Below are 17,207 nucleotides of genomic sequence, written 5' to 3'. Positions count from 1 at the left end.
ATCACCTGGGTCTGTGACTAGGAAGGGGAGCTCCTCCACTGACCCTACACCCACTCCAGAGACCCAGACTGCAGGGCCCTCTCCTGAGTGACTTTCAGCCACGGACACAGGTTCCATCATCATGCACCACACCCTAATCTATTCTGCCCAGGGAGGGAGGAATCCAGACTGCAAGGCTGAAGGCCACCTTCATGGAGCAGCACTGGTGCTCCAGGATAGACCCCTCCCCAACCCCCGGCCGGCCACAGCTCAGGGACACACTGAGTCACATAGTACCCTTCCCTCTTCTGTCTGGAGTTATTCCTCAGAATTGCCTTCAGGAGGCCCTGATGGCCTCATACCCACACAGTGGAGGCTGCCAGTGGGGGAGAGGACCGCTATGAAGGTAAAGATGGAACACTGGTGAGAAGGGCAGTCAGTGACAATCTGGGGACTGCTGGAAAAGGCTTGGGACTGTGCCTTCTACGCAGAAGCAAAGGAGAGGGAGATATGCTCCCTTCCAGAGGTGGAGTCCAACCGCCAGGACCGGGCTGGGGACCCACCCATGGAGTCCCGGCTGTGGTCCATACCAGTGATGGTAGTGTTCCCAGAATGATGTCACACAAGTGCTGAAAGTGGGGAGTGGTGGGGAGGGGAGCCTCATAGCTTGCTTGCTCTCCTGGGTGTTTCTCAGTACTACTCCCCTCCCCCACACCAGAGATTCGCTCCTCCAGCCTCCCAGCCACCCAGGCCCAGCACCCCTGTAGAGCCAGCTTGCCCTCTCTAACTCTCCCTTTTCCTGCCTCTCCCCCAGGTCTGCTGCCACCGCCTCTTGGGGTCACTGAGCCCCCAGCCCACACCACAGGCTAAGGGAAGCTTTCTTGTCATGGTGACATCCATTTCAGGTACCCAAAAGAAAGAAGGGGTTGCAGGGTAGGGGTACAGTCATCTGCACACCAAAAAAAACAGTTACTGGTTCTGCTCCTTTCCAGCTCTGCGCTGACCTCTTTATCCAGGCCTCATTTGGGCCACAGCCCAGCTCCATGCAGCCCTGCCTGGCCTTCTCAGGCACAATCAACTGCTCCCTCATCTGACCAGCCCTTACACCCATCCTTGGCTGGCTGGCCACCGCACTACACTAACTTGAACTGTATCTGTTCCCTGGCCAGGGTGGGGTATTCCCCGGCAGTCTCCTCTATTGAGCCCGCCCCCACCGCAGGTCTCTGGGAGGGTTCCTAGGCAGACCGCACCTTGGCTGAGCCAGTAAGTGGAAGCCACCCCTTTCTATGACCTGCTTTGACCCAGATCAAGGATCAGCTCCTGTGAGCTCTTCTCTGAAGAATTTTAGTCCTGTTCATCTCTGTGGTAACATCCTTCATGTCCAATAAGCTTCTCTTGCAGAAGATGAACGTGGGGTGGGGTGAGGGCAAGAGGGCCAAAATAGGCTGCGGAAGCCAGGCCTGGGAAGGAGGAGCTCAGGGGGGCAGGGGTGGGGATATGGGAAATGGGGGCAGGCCTTGGGATAAGGAAGGGGAAGGCTGGCTTCCTGGCCCCTTGCTGGCCAGACACACTGTCCTGGAGCTCTGAGCAGCTTTAAATCACACCCACCAGGAATTAGTGTTCAGAAAAAATGAACCTGCAGGTGCTGGGGTTTGGAACCATGCCATGTAAAGAGGTCTCCTTCCAAGACTGCTGAATCAGGTGACCTTGAGGACATCTCACATGGAGAGGGTGGGGTACAGTGTGTAAAGGTGTGCCTAATGGATGCCAGTGTGTGGAGGAGGGCCCAGCCCATCCCAGGAGGCAGATGGTGGTCAGGAGTGTGAATGGGGGACCCAGCTCCTGGTCATAGATATATGCAGGCATCCGCCATAGGACTCTGGTGGACGGGAGAGGCAGGTCCGGGTGTATTTAAATTTCTTTCTGACCCTGCCTAATTATTTCTCCCAATTGCTCTTGCTTTGAGCCTGGCCCAAGGTTGTCCTTTGATCAAGACTTCCATGCCTCCCAATGCTAATCTGCCAATCATAAGCGTCCCGGGTTTCTCTCGCTGCCTGGATGTTAACCATGAGTCCCCTGGGCTAACACGTGCAAGGACCCAGTGAGAGTGCTGCGGGAGACCTGCCCAGGGGGCTAGCTGAGCCTTCTGCGATAATTCTGACTGATTCTTCATGGAGTTGACTTGAAATACGATGAGTGGGTCCCGAGTGCTCTTCAAACCTCGGATGTCAGAGCCACAGAAAGGACTCTGGGATTGGCCTTGAGTCCAGCGCTGGAGAACACCAAAGGTTGGAGGCATTAAGTAACTGCTCATCTACTCAGTGACGGCAGAGTTGAAACTAGGACCCAGGTGTTGCCGCCTCCTTCTCATGCCACAGAAATGAGAACAGGTATTTCCTGACATGCAATTTGCTAACCTCTTCCCAGGTTATGTGTGTGAATATACTGGGCTACCAGACGGCAGTGAGTACGAATGAAGGTGCTGTCTCATTACACACCATGTCATGACCAAGCAATGTCTTACCACCCCACAAAAAGCCAACAGAGGCTTCCTCGCGTGGAAAGACCACAGTGTTGAGGGCGGGGGCTCTGTGAGCAGGTACCTAGAGCTAGAAGCCAAAACAAGGAAACATTTCATGGGAGCAAAGCAAGTTAAAGACAAGGAAGCTGCCTGTTTTTGTGTGCCCCACCCTCTCCTCCCCTCCCCTCCCCTCCCCTCCCCTCCCTTCCCCTCCCCTCCCCTCCCTTCCCCTCCCTTCCCCTCCCCTCCCCTTCCCTCCCCTCTCATCCCCTCCCTTCCCCTCAACCCGAATCTGCCTTTGGTTAAATGTCTGTTGGGATTTTGCAAAAAGATTTCCCTGGATCACTCCAAATTCCACTGGGTGGAGGATGGGTGGGAGCTCCAGCAGTAAAGAGAGTGGCTATGGAAGCGCTTTGTGACCTGTTGAGCTGAGACAGGTCGCTCTCGACCTATCTGGGTCCAACTGCTAAGGGGGAAGGATGCTCCCCAGATCACAGTTGGCTAACCACCTCACAGGTCCTCAGGCAGTGGCAACAAGGCATCCTAGCTCACATTGAGTCCTTTGGCAGTTTACGGGTTTTAATAGACATTCCCACGTTATTTTGAGTCTCTTAACCACGGATGAAGAGTAAGGAGAAAAAAGCTTCCCGACGCAGGTAGGAAGACTGATCCGTGTCCACTCAAAAGTGAAGTGGAGTAAAACGATTCCAGGTCAATCTGTCTCCACGCCCCACACGAGGCCCTGTGCCCCAGGGCATCCGTGGGAGGCCACAGCTGTTGATCATCATTCCCCACCCTAGGCCAGACTTGAGGCTGCTGTCCCCGGCACCCCCTGCAGAGCTTGCCCCTCTGCCCGCCCCCCGACTGCGCAGTCAGTGTGTTCAGCAGAAATGTTCCTCGGCTAGCAGAGATCAATACATCAATAGATACGTCAGCTCGAACATAAACAGAGGGAGGTTGAGGGGAACAGGGGCAGGGGATAAATGGACTCTGCAGAGAAAAAAGCCAGACAGCCCCATCAGGATCTGTGCTCCCGAGAACATATCGCCTGCACTGTTAAAGAACGGGGACAGGCTCATTACTTCAGGTCCTGCTAATTAAGAATCACCATCACAGGAGGCTGAGGCAGGAGAATCACTTGAACCCAGGAGGCAGAGGTTGCAGTGAGCCCAGATTGCACCACTGCACTCCAGCTTGGATGACTCTGTCTCAAAAACAAACAAACAAACAATACCCCTTCAGATTGGCCTAGGCTCAATTCTGCCTTCATTCTAGGTCTGGTGAGCTGGCTCACCTGAAGGCAGCCTTTTCTACGCTAGCCTCACAGGAGCATTGTAGGTGTGATTCCCAGCTATTCCTTTCTTGGGGCTCCATAAGTGCAGGGAGTGGGAGCCCTCTGAGCCAAGCATGGCAAGTGCCCGAGGAACTGCTGTGGCTGAGCTCCAAGCAGCTTAGACATGCAGCAAGCAGCTAGTGAAGAAGCCGAAGGGCAAGCCCTTGGATTTGGGTGCGGAATGAAAGGCCCTTAGCAAGGGCAGCAGTCCAGCTTTCCATGTCGAGACAAGTGATGGGAACTAACTCTGGCTTCAGTCAGCCTCAGGAAATCTCCAAAGGCATCCGTTCTGGAGGGTCATCAGCCTGGTGCCCACAGCCAGCGTGGGGAGCACCTGGATGAGGTCTCCTCTGCAGAACTTTGGTGGGGGGTGCAAAGGAATGCTTAGCAGGATGCCAACAGCCTACTGGCAGGGGCTCCAGGACGCTTTCTGGGCCACAGAAACTTCTATCCTTTCCTTTAGAGAATTTGGGAGAATATGCCAGACCAAGAAGAAGCAGTTTTCACGTTCTTCTTTTTTTTTTTTTTTGAGATGGAGTCTCACACTCTGTAGCCCAGACTAGAGTGCAATGGCCTGCAACCTCTGCCACCTGTGTTCTGGTGATTCTCCTGCCTCAGCCTCCCGAGTAGCTGGGATTACAGGCATGTGCCACCGTGCCTGACCAGCAGTTTGCAGGTTTCTATGGCACAGCTCCTCTGAAGAGGTGAAGATCATCAGGTCTAGGTGGCTTCTCTGTCACACATTCTTTGATAGCATTTTTAAAAAGGAATTGGAGGGAGCAGACAGACCTGCTTAGCATTTTAGGGTTTGTTCATCGTGGCAGCTCTTTTCCAAAGAGACCACAACGTTGCTGATTTTAATTCCTCTGGGAAATTCTCTAGAGTCCAAATTCTTATGTCGATGACTTCAAAATTCAATTGTTTTATACCCGTTACTTACATCAAACCACTCAAGAAATAGAGGCATTGTTGGGGCCAGGAGGTGTTGCAGAGTAAGAGAGAGGAAGGAGAAGCTGTTTTTGGGGACTGGCTGGGTAGGGTTAGACACCCAAGAGTTCAGCAGGAGGAGAATTGGGGTGTTTGGGGAGCAAGGGAAGTCCATCCCCTAAGATCCTGGTGGTGGTGTCCATGCCCCTGAAAAATCACATTTGAAAATCTGTGTTCTAGGTTAACAAAGAATTATCCTCTCAAATATCAAGTGACCCAAGGGGTACACTGGGTTAAATAAAAAGGAACAGCCAGGGGAATGCACCCTATGAAGAATCTGAGATTCCTCAGGCAGAGGCAGATTGTGAAATTAACACCAAAGAGAGGCTCAGGGCAGCTGCTGCCCAGCTTAGTAACTAGAAGGGATCTTCTGGGTCTTGAGGTCTTGAGACCTCTAAGTCAGCGTCAGGGGAGCAGTCTCAATTAGAGACCATAGCTCTCAGGCCCTCTGCTGAGGATGCCTGAGGTCTTTGCTGACACCTGTTCTTGAAAAGCAACGGGGATCGGGACAGTTTGAGGTTCAGGTAAATGAACAGAGAGCAGTGCAGGGCTCTGAGCTGGATGGCCTCCTCTTTCCTCTGTGGAATCATGGGGAGAGGATGAGTAAAGAGAAAGGATGTCTGTGGGGGTAAGGAGTGGGCTTGGGAATATTCGGGATTAATGGCCCTCAGGTCCTCCACCTTGGCCTGATGTGGAGTTGCATTTGCTTTCCCTGAGTTTCAGGCTTGCACGCAAGGAGGGGTATTCGAACATGCAGGCCCTGATGTGGTGAGGATATGATGGCAGTAGCAGGGCTGGGGACTCGCCATAAATAGCCCCAAGATGGATGGTGGCTGGGATGGGCCTGTTGATGACCTCCTTGCTCAGCCAATGATACTTATAGCACCCTACAACTCAGGGCCACTTGATTTATTGACCAGGCCCTTCCACACCCATTCTCTCACTGGAGCTTTCCAAGGGTACCATGAAATGCACAAGTAGAGGTGATTGGGTCTCAAGAGAGGTGATTTCTCTGGGGACACATGATGAGTCAGTGGTAGGACCAGCACTGGACCCCACCCCAGAGCTCTCAGCTCTGACCCTCTTCCTCCTCCTCCACCAAATTACAAAGGGACAGTCCCACAGGAAGACACCCAGGTCAACCCAAGAAAGAGCCACACAAATGTGAGAGTGTCCAGAGCCACTCTGCTTCCAGGCACCCCCTCCTTATTCAGACACCTTCCAAATCCAGCTTGGAGGGATGTGAGGGAGCCCTCTCACCAGCAGCTACATGCCTTCACTTTTGAATTTTGTTGATTGGGAGCTTGAGGGGATACATCTCTACCCCCAGCACAAGACAAGAGGTACAGGCCGCTAGGAACAATTCACATCTGCCAGTAAGTGGGGAAGAGGCTGGCTTAGCCCTTTGGGATACCTGGCCAGGCCTTGTGGAGACTCAGCTGGGCTCCTCAGAGCAGGGACAGCCCATGGGCTCCACAAACTTCAGTGACTCATGCGTGACCACGCTGATAGGGCCAGGGAGAGTCAGAGAGGCCACCTGCCCTGATAACTGCCTAAAGGCTCAGTCTGACATCAGAGAGGTTTGCTGGCCTCCCTCTCAAGTTGTCTCATCCACCTTGAGGCTCTCTAGGCTGTCTCTGGGTGCCCTTTTTCCTGGACTTGTTCTCCAGCCTCTGGGGCTTCCTGGATGGGAGGAGTATGAAAATGGGGAAGAGCCTTCACTTCAATCTTAAATTTCAAAGTCTTCTGCTCCTAGCAAGGCTCATGGGGTGGGTTTGAGAAAGACTTTGACCTTGAAATAGGTCGTTTGGAGTCCAGGTCTGGGGTTTGTCAGGTCTTGGGTCTTTGACTCACTGTGCATAACTTTCAGTACCCTTATATCTTCATGAAAGGCCCCTCCCAAAATTAGCCAGTCATGGTGGCATGCGCCTGCAGTCCCAGCTACTCAGGAGGCTGAGGCAGGGGAATGGCTTGAATCCAGGAGGCGGAGGTTGCAGTGAGCCAAGATCGCACCACCACACTCCAGCCTGGCAACAGAGTAAGACTCTGTTTCCAAAAAAAAAAAAAAAAAAGGCCCCTCCCAGAGTTTCTGTAAGGATCAAATGAGATAATGGATGGGAAAGTGCCTCATCATCTATATGGTGTGTACAATGAAAATGGATTGTATTGTAAGGGTTTTGGGGTCCAGTGGGCAGGTGCTTTTGCAGAAGAGAACCAGCATAGCAAGGGCTGTCAGGACACCTTTACTTTCTCATCTTGAGGTGGGGAACGGGGGGCTTTCCAAATTTTGGGGGCTGCCAGGCTGGACAGGGAAATGCTCAGCATGGTTAAAGATCCACTGGGTAGAGGGAAATGAACCTTCACTGGCTGCTCAACTTCCCAGACCTTTTTACTGCTCATCATAAATTACCATCCTGTTTTATTTTTGTTTTATAGCCTCTTCCAGGCTCTTTCTGGCGATTCACTCTCTGCTCTGGGCCAACTATGTTAGAAACGGTTTCCTGGTCCTTCTCTTTTTCTATCGACACCTCAGGTCGCTGGCAACTGACCCAGCAGCTGGGAGACTTCCACAATCACCTATTGGCTGAGGAAACATCAGAGCTGGCAGCTGAAGGGTAACAGCAAAGAATCGCGATGCCAGTGTCTGCCCTCTAGCAGCTTCCCCCCATAGAGGGAGGGAACCAGGCACCCTGTGTTTGCATGGTTTGCAGACCCAGCTTCTGAAGAGGAGTCATCTCTTCCTGGGACCTGGGCCTCCAATTCAGGCAGCTCTCAGGAGGTAATGACAAGTTCTTTAGTGTAGTTAGCTCTCTCTCGATGCAGTTGGTCCAAACTCCTTTCCACTGTCAACATCTTGTGGTTCTGCCACTGTGAGAAGGAAGGACCCTGCCTGGGAGTTGGGAAGGTCTCGTTCTAGCCCCAGTTCTACTACCAGTGAGTGGCCCTGGGCAGGTCCCTTCCTCTCACCAGGCATCAGTTTCTTCTTCTGTAGAGTCAAAGGCCAAAGCAGGTCACCCAAATGCCTTCTGGTGTGGCCACTCTACAAGCGGTTTCCTCATCTGCACAAAACATGCAAGTACTCGTCCGCAAACTGACAGATTCCCACAACAAATTAACGACCTGTCAAGCGTCGCAGCCAACAGTCCCGCTTTTAATGAAATGCTCGTTTTCCGAGTGAAAGCAATGGGTTAGGGAAGAGTGGAACGATGTTTGCGAGCCTTTGATATAATGTTTTTATTGAGTTTTTTGCGTCCCGATTGAGGAGAGACCAACATAGTGGCAAAGTTTGTGTCTCCTGTCATTATTCAAATAGAAGAGAATTTTTTCATTCAATATAATTTTTAGTATAAATTGTCAGTTACCATGCTCTCAGGTTGTGGCCTGTTTTGTGGACACTAGGAGGTAAAAGATAAAGTAGAATGTGCTGAGTTTGTGATGAACAGAAGGACCCGGGTGGGGACTGGCCTTACAGCACCCACAGTGGCCAAGTTGGGGGTCTGGAGGGAGGAAAAGGGGTCTGCCTTTGCCATGCCAAATATAAGACTGTGGCAGGCCACCTACTCAAAAATATCGTGAAAAGAGTAATGCAGGATGCGGGACTAGGAGAGAGACAGGGTGGGCATCATTCACACTGGAAGGTATTGGGTTGAAGGCAGAAGAGGAGGAGGAGGGGATGCAGGAGGAGGTGAGGGTGGTCCTTCTCTGGGCCTCAGTTTCCTCTTCTGTAAAATAAGGAGTTTGGACTAGACAGGTTCTCTGCTTCACCCATCTAGCTGGCTCAGAGTGGAGAGCAGGGAAGAGGCGGGTAAGGGAAGAAGAAACCCAGGATGCATCAGAATGGGAGATCCTGGCTCGGTGGCACCCCAGAGAGCTCAGAGAGCGCCCCAATGATAGAGACTGAGGCACAGTCTGCATTCAAACTTGCTGAGAAACTGATTGATACTGAAACATTGCTCTTTGGGGTTTGCTTATAAAAAGTAATTCCCCCTTCCCCCCAAGAAAGGTGCAACTTCCAGGGTGAGTCACAGAGCTGGTGAAGATCCTTCACACTCCAGGGTGTGACACCACAGACCAGCCAAATGCCAGTGTCATTCTTCTCAGAGCAGTGTTAAAAGTCTGTTCAACTACATTCAAGTTCCCATTTCAAGTGTAGGCTCCAAAATCACAAGCCAATGTGTAACCCCTTATGGCTCCATCCCCCAGAAGAAATACACAAAATACATAATTGTGCATGCGTGTGTGTGTTTAACATTGGGGGACACTAAGAAACAATAGGCTTCTCATTTTCTTCCTTTTCTTTTCTTTTTTATTCTTTAAAAGGATCATGTGCCAGAGAGTGCAATGGTAGAAAGCAGGAGAGGAAATACGGAACAAATTTAAGAAGCTCAATGTAGGATGCTTTGGGCCTTTAAAAAGAGGGACCTATACTCATATCTTTAAAAACTGCAAAATGCCTCCCACCATCTATAGCTTGAAGCCCCTGCTTTGAGTTCTCACCTTTCTGAAACAACCCAATGCATTTCTTAAATGTCTTTGATGTCTCATGCCTTCCTAAAATACATAAAACCAAGCTGTACCCCGAGCACCTAAAGCACATGTTCTCAGGACCTCCTGAGGGCTGCGTCACGGCCATGGATGATCGCTAGGCACATGTGCGTTTTAAACCTAAGGTCCTGTAACTTTTGCTTCGTTTGCAACCACTAACTAAAAACGGACTCTCTTCTTCACTCTTTCTCATATTTGGCTCAGAATAAATCTCTTTAAATATTTTACAGAGTTTGACTCTTTTTGTCAACACCCTTTAATCACCAAGGCTTCCAAGCACACCCCCATTTGGAAACCATGCCGTAATGGGGCCGAGACCCTGTCTTCAGGTGATCTGAATTGGCACTCCAGAGAAAGCAGTCTGGGAGAGTGAATATCCCCCCTCAAACACAAGCCTTCCTTCTCTAGCTCCCTGGCTGAGACCAAAGTACAGCCCAGACCTGCTTCCAGATCTGCCCTCCTCCGCCAGTCCCTCCAGCTGCTCTGCCACTCCACCAGGGCCAAGCTGCACTTCCTTCCAGCCTGATACCCCTCTTTCCTGTGGGGCTGTCCCTGTCTGGCTTCTGCAGTGAGCCACCTTCACCTGACTGTGGCAGGCCCAGGGCAGAGTTCACCACCTTGGTTTCTCTGTCAACAGCTCCTCCTTCAGACCATCACAATGCACATCTGCATTTTAAACGTAAGGCTCGCTAACTCTTGCTTCGTTTCCAACCACTGATTAAAAACGGACTCCTCCTCTCTCCTTTCCTGTTTCTCAGTATATTCCCTTATAGTTTATCATGATGATCTGTGAGAACAATTGTCACAGATGGTTTTGGGAGGCACCATTTCTGCATGTAGACAGACGGACTGGGGCTGACAATGAAACCTGGATGGTGATAAGCTTTCTGTTTTAATGAATTTATACCAGTACAAATGCTGTCGTTTCAGAGCTACCTTTTGTTTGCCTCAAGAAATAGACAATTCATGTTACATTTTTAAAAAGGTCTTTCACTATCCAAAGGAATGATTTGGGGTTGGGGAGAGTATTAGAGATTGGCTGTGGCCACCTTCAGCCTATCAACGTCCACTTCCTGCAAGCTCCTAGTGGAGCACCTGTTACAAGACGGAAAGGACATTGCTTTTCACCTCCTCTCTTTCACTTCTCTGCTCCTCTCCTCAGCTTGGGGCCTGAGTGGTCAAGGAGGGCAGAGTAGGAGGGGAGGTCCCGAGGGGTGGAGGACAGGCTGGTTGTCCAAGACAGTCTGGAATGAAACAGAACATGAAGAGAAATACAGCCCACCCACTCTGTGGGGGAGAGGAGGGTGCTGGTGGAGAAACTCGGGGCCTGAATTTTTCTTGAGGAAGCTAAGAAGACCCTTTGGCTTCAAGGCAGATGGAACCTGGATGGTTTAGGGGAGGAATCGGGCTTGAAGGTGCTCAAAACTTCTGGGCAGGGCTTTGATCTAATTAATAGAAATGAAAATAGTAGGCCTTGGCTGCTGTCTGCCCCATCTCTCTCCTGCTCAAAGTCCTGGGCCAGGCACTGTTCCTTCCTTTCAGCCCAAAGACTTGAGAAAGTAATTTCTACAGCCCCCTCCAGAGCTGTTTTCCACCCCACAGATGATCTGGAGGATCAAGACACCTGAATTAGCTGAGACTTTCCACAGTAACCGTCAATCACTTCTCTTCAGCTCAGTCCCAGACCCTTTACAAAGCCTCGAAGGCACCATTCTCCAACACAAACACAGAAGCAAGGTGCAGCCTGCCCGCAGGACGGGACCTGTGAAATCAGGGGCATCTCGGGAAACCCTCTAAGGTGGCCCTCGCCCCTGGCATAGAAGTCTAGGGAGGCGAGGTCCCCACACACCCACCCCTGCGGCACGGACCTCAGGAACTGAGGAACCGCCCCGCAGCCCGGCTAGTGGAGTGGGGCCGTTCCTAACGGCTGCCTCGAGGTCGAGGGGAGGGGTCTTGGCCACCTCCTCCCGCAGCTTCCCAAATCAAGATGGACTCGCAGGAGACTACACCCTGCGTCTGCAGAACCTCAGAATGCGGAACCGCCAGGGGGTCCTGGCCCATGGCCCTGGGAGGATTGCTGTTGGGGAGATGGGAAGGAGTCTAGGAAGGCGGGGGCCCGCACCATCCACCCCTCCCCACCCAGAGCAGCGTGGCCGCCCCGCGGGGTTAACAGGGGCAGCCTGGCCCCGGGCGGGCGGGGGAAGAGCCGGGGAGAGGGAACCGGGCGGGGTGCGGCGGCGGGCGGGGGCTGAGGACCACCAGGTCCCTCCCCACGTGCCCACTGTCCGCGCGCTGCGGCCTCAGCGTAACTGCTGTTCTTAAAGGCTGCCTCCATCTTGCCGCGCGCCCTTTGAGGGTTGGAGCTGGCAGAACCGCAACTCCCTCTCTGAGCGTGAAAACAGACCTTGATCAGCAGATGGGTCTTCGGATGGGGACGCGGGATGAAGCGGGGCCCGGGGGTGTTTTTCCGGAGGCTGGGAAACCTGGAGGGAGGCCCCCAAAGCTTCTCATTTCCGGACGCCTTGGTCCCAAAGGGAGAGGAGGTGGGCTGGGCCTCAGCAGGGTTATAGGCATAGCAGGAGCATCACGTTGATAAGAGCATGTTGGCATGGAGGCCGCTCAGCCCAGGGAGGCAGGACTTAGGCCCCAAATGGAAAGCAAGCAGTGGTGTCCACCTAGAGGCGTTAATACTGGGCAACACTTTGGGGGTGAGGATCTGACAGTTTCATGCCTTTTGGAGTTGGCGTCTCAAGTCTGTAGGGTCAGCCCACAGCCTGGTTCCTGTGAAGTGAGCTTGCTGTCACTGCCACTTCAGGGACAACTGTGAGCATCTTGAGGAGATGCTTTGGGGTTTGTGGCAGGAGGCAAAAAGGAGAACGTTTGATACCCAGAATGCACTAAAGCGTGTTATTACAGAGCAGAAGTCAGTGGCTGCTCACCAGAGAGGGGCCTGGGGGTAGAGAAAGGCAAAAAATGGATGGGCTTCTATCAGTTTACAACACTGACAACTCCCGTGGGGGGCAGGTGCCAGCCAGGGCTATTAGATAATAACAGGAGGGGCCACAGTAGGTGAAAGGATGGAGGAGGGTGGGGAGAGGAAAAGGGAGGGGACGTGCTCCAAGAAGCCACCCAGCACCAGCAGTCTCATTAGCTTTTTGCTATCAGTCCTCAACTACATTTAGGGGTCGGTTCCTGACCAGGCCATCTGTCTGCCAGCAAAGAAGTGGGGAGGAGAAGTAGTGAGGCGCATCACCCTGCCGTAACTTACCTCCTCCCACCCCACGCTGAACTGGCTCCCTACTAAGATACCCAGAGAAATGCCTTCATTCACAGAATAGAATAAACCAGAGGAAAACTGGAGTCTGAGCCTGTGTTCCAAAGGTTCTGGGTACCAGGGCTTGAATCCAGCAGCATGGCTGTTTGTGCCGCAGTTTTTCCATCCTGAGATGTGGAAATGAGCTCTTTCCATTGCGATATTCTCTAGCTGTAACCCAGAGGGGATAAGAAAGTGTGTGAGGATAGCTTCCCAGGGGAGAAAGAGCGAGTGGGAGATGGGCTCCGAGCAGGAACTGTCATACCTCCCATCCTCTGGTGGCCTGGGAGGATCACAGGATGTCAAAGCCTTACTCCTATGGCCTTGATTCAGATTAGCTGTGGTTCAAAACTGCCTGCATGGCATATGTGGATACGTGCAAGGTCGCCAAGGCAGCGCTGTGCCCTTAACATTCATCTGCTTTCCCAACCTAGAGGGCAGACTCCCTATAGGGCAGGGAATGCCTCATTCCCCACTGGGCCACCCTGTGGCTCCTAGCATGGAACTGACACAGTTGGCATTGGCAATGCACACACTTACTAGATCTTAAAGAAGGCCAGAACCAGAACCAGAGGCACATAAATAAGATCTGTATCAACAGTGGGGTAGAGAAAGGGTGGGAAACTAAGTGACATCTTAGAATGCATCCAAAGAAGTAGATCGATTTGAGCTTTAACTACTGGAGAATGGCACCTGAGCAGGCCCCATTTGTTCATACTTACCGCTAATTGAACATACCTTCCAGGAATGTAAGAGCCAGCGGGAAATTCCCCGCCTCCCGAACCACAAAGGGTTTCTGGATGGGCACTGATTGTCTATGGGCCATGGCTTAAGTCCCCACCTCCCGCAACCAAAGTATCTTCCTGCTCCCCAAAAAAATGTATGGTGACTATATATTCTTGCCTGCCTAGTCAGCCTTGGTTAATTCATAAAGTAAAGGGGCCCTGAGCCTGCCTGCCCAGCCCAGAGTTTAGAGTTGAAAGGGAAATATCTTTGAGTGGAAACCAAGCGCATGGATTGAATGGTCCTGATGGTGCATAGAGCCTTAGGTTTGGAAAGAAGTGAAGGGCCTGCAGCCATGCTGGGGACTTGAGCCTCTCAGCTATTGGAGCTCTCTGCAGCTGCCCCCTCCCCAGGGGCAATGTGCCCTTGCTGGCCTCCAGGCCCCCTCCTTCCCTGGATGCTGTGCTGTTCTCTGCTTGGTCTTGTTTCATTAGCTGTGGCAGAAACTTTAGTCCTGACAAGGCCCAGGAAACAGAGCCTAGCAAGGACCTGAGGCAACTAGGTGCCCCAGAACCACAGGAACTCACGTGTGCTGTGAGGGCTTTAAGTGCTTTGAAGTGGGGCATCTCCCACAGGGATCAGGGCTGTGGGTGCTGATGCTGTCAGTAAGCCACACGCAAAGGTTGGGTCACTATTACTGCTTCTCAGACCCTCTTCGGAGGCAGACTTTCCCTCTCCCTGCCCGGCCAAGTTCCCTTTGGGCAGAAGGACCTAGGGAGCTTTCCCTGACCCAGGTGGCACAGACCCTGGCCCCCACTCAGACAATGGTCCCTTGCTCTGCCTACTGAAAGAGATCCCCGAAAGATAAGCTCTATTCCAAGCAGGGCAGACAAGGAGCAGTGGGATTAGGGCTCCAAAACCCTCCGGTACTGTCAGAGAATTCTGGACAGTGGTCTCTGAGAGCATCCATGTGAGGGGCTGGGAACAGGAGCCCTTCTCACAGGCACCTCTGCAGGTGGGATTGACGACTGTCAAATACTGGCCGAGGCCAAGGGAGACTCTGTCACGTCTGAGGCCACAGGCATGGTCTCCTCTGGACTTTTAGCGAGAGGCAGAGCCCCCAGCCCCAGACAGTCACCTTGGCTCTGCCCGGGAAGAAGTGAGGGAAGCACATTCCTCCCCATGAGTTGGCCTCTGAGGAGGCCAAGTCAAGTATGTGATAGAGGGTTCCCTACCTGTGCAGCAGGGAAAATAGAGCTTGGGGGTCAGCTGTCTGAAGGCATGATTCCTGGTATGACCTATTCCTGCACAGAAACGCTCCCTGGCCTCATCCTGTGGGTGGCAAAACCACATATCCAGTTATTGCTGTTTTCATCCTTTCTTGGATACTTGTCTCTAATAAATATTTACAGTGAGACCCACAGACGAACCTTAGTCCCAAAGGTTAAGACATTCATCTGAATGAAATTCATCTGAAATTTTCAGTGAGAAAGTCATCTGAAAAGGGGTCCTGGGCAGGGATACCCTAGGGGGGTCAGGTAGAAAACAAAAGCAAGCCTCTGGGCCACCTCCTCCCTCAGCCTTCCGGGTAAAGATGGGCTTGCAGGAGGAGACCACACCCTGCAACTACAGAACCTCATGATGTTGTGGTCCATGAGATCAGCAGATGTTGGCGTTGCCCCACGTTGGGCGCCAGATGTTGTGGTCCGTGAGATCGGCAAGTCTGCCGGGGGTCTCTTGACCAGCAAGAGGGTCCCAATACCTGGAAGAGAGAGTGCGTGGAAGAAAAGAATGACAGAAAGAATGAGGTCTGGAGGGCTGAATCAGGCCAGGCCCAAGACAGCAGTTTATTTCTGGTGCACAGGAGCTTATATATGTTTTTACATACAGTGACTGACGTAGGTCCCATTACAAAAGTATTGACAGGAGGGAACAGAAAATTACAAAGTAAGCAGGGGAGGGGGTAGCATACAGGTTGATCTAAAGGTCACTGAACACAAAACAAACAAAAGATTCTTATCCTATAAAGATTCTTATCCTCTTATCAATAACTACAGTTACAGTAAGTAACATCAAGGCAAGTGATAATTTGAGGGGTAGCAATTTTCTAGTAACATGTGAGCGATCACAGGATTTAGTGAATGCAGGTAAACAGAGTCATAAACCCAGCCCAGAATGGGAACTTCAAGGGAGACAATAGTCTCGTAAATGGTCATGCAGGCCTCACCCAGACATGCCATTAGCTCAGTGGATCAAGAATAGGCTTCTGCAAACTCAGGCCTCTTTCACTTCTTTTTCCTCAGCTTGACTGCCCTCAGTGGGGGAAGAATATGTCCGGGCTCTAACTCCGTAATGGCGGAGACACGGAGGGGTCTCTATGCTGGCGGAGTGATCCCCATATCATGATACGGAACCACCAGGGGCCCATGGCCCTGGGTGGAGTTGATGTTCGAGAGATGAGATTAGTAGTGGGGCACATCCCCCTGCCATGACGTACCTTCTCCTGCCCCATGCCTGTCCTTCAGACCCTCTCCCTGCTGCGCCGGAGCCACTGAGTTCAGGGAGCAACTGTGGGCAGATGAAATTGGGTGGTGGTTAAGTGTGGGAAGTCCCTGTGGACTTCCAAAAGCCCTTCGGTTTCTGCCCTGCTTGGCATGGTTCCAGAACCCAGGGTGGCGGTGGGGTGGGAGCTAGCAGAGGGCAGGGAAGAAGTTCCAGGATCAAAGCTCATCTTTCCTTTCTTCGCCCTAATCAGGCGGAAAAACCATGAGGGTGTGGGCTTGGCCGTCTCCCAGACTACATTCTTGTGGAGAGCGAGGCCTTTGCCTGTTTGGATCACTTGCTGCCTCGTGTGTTTCAAGCTGCCCCGCACTTCACAGGCTGCTTGGAATCCCTCCCTGCCCACCCAGTGAGAAGCACCCCTGGGGAGAGGCAGAGGAGGGGGGGCTTTTAGTCTTGCAGCCCTTGTGTGTTTTAAATGTCAGGCTGACTTCTTCTCAATGCCAGAAATATTTTAATGGCATGGCTTTAGCAAACGAGACTCAAAGCCTGGAAAGACATGGCCAGATCTTACTCAGTGATCAGTTTAGTCCATCCTGAGGACTGACGTTAGAAGGAAAGAGTCTTTCGCCAGATCAGATTGGACTTATGCAGAATAAATTAAAACATCAAGAGAAGTAGGCACTCTGGCCAGGATGGGGAGGGGCTAAAGAGCAGGCAGCAAGCTGGGGATGAGCTGGGAATCTAGGCAACACAGGTTTGTAGGAGCACAGGCTTCCAGTGGCAGGGAAATTGGGTTTGTAGTAAAGACTTAAACCTGTTAAAATAAATTGGTTAGCACAAGATCTCTGCTCAGTGCTCTTTAAACTCAAAACATCTGTTCCTAGTAAATAGTCACATAGCAGATATTAAGTAGGAGGCTTAAAAGGAGGAGGTGGCAGCTTAAAACATGCACTAAGATGCCTTATTGGCTAAGAAATGTGCACGCAAACCCACACCCAGGTGTTGAGGAAAAAGTACTGATAGTGCTGCTTGCTTCTTCTGCCCCTTGTCCCAGGCTGCACACCTGGTCCTACCCCTGTCCCCAGTAGGCTGGCCGCTTCCTCCCACCCAGGACAACAGCACCCCTGGAAACACGGCCTGCAGCCACAATAAGGGTGTCCATGGATTCCTAGAACTACAAGTGGTGGAAGGCAGCCCCCTCTCCAGCCCTCCCTGTTACGTACATACCCTCCCCTGCAGCAGGCGGACGGCTCTGTTGGCTGAGGCTCTGCTGGAGTCCTTACCTGCCCCTCACCAAGGGACAT

The sequence above is a fragment of the Aotus nancymaae genome, unplaced genomic scaffold (genome assembly GCF_030222135.1).
Source record: "Aotus nancymaae isolate 86718 unplaced genomic scaffold, 86718_ANA_hifiasm-v0.15.2.pri h1tg000040l, whole genome shotgun sequence".
Classification (NCBI taxonomy): domain Eukaryota; kingdom Metazoa; phylum Chordata; class Mammalia; order Primates; family Aotidae; genus Aotus; species Aotus nancymaae.
The sequence above is the reverse complement of the archived record's forward strand: the minus strand, read 5'-3'. Positions refer to the sequence as shown.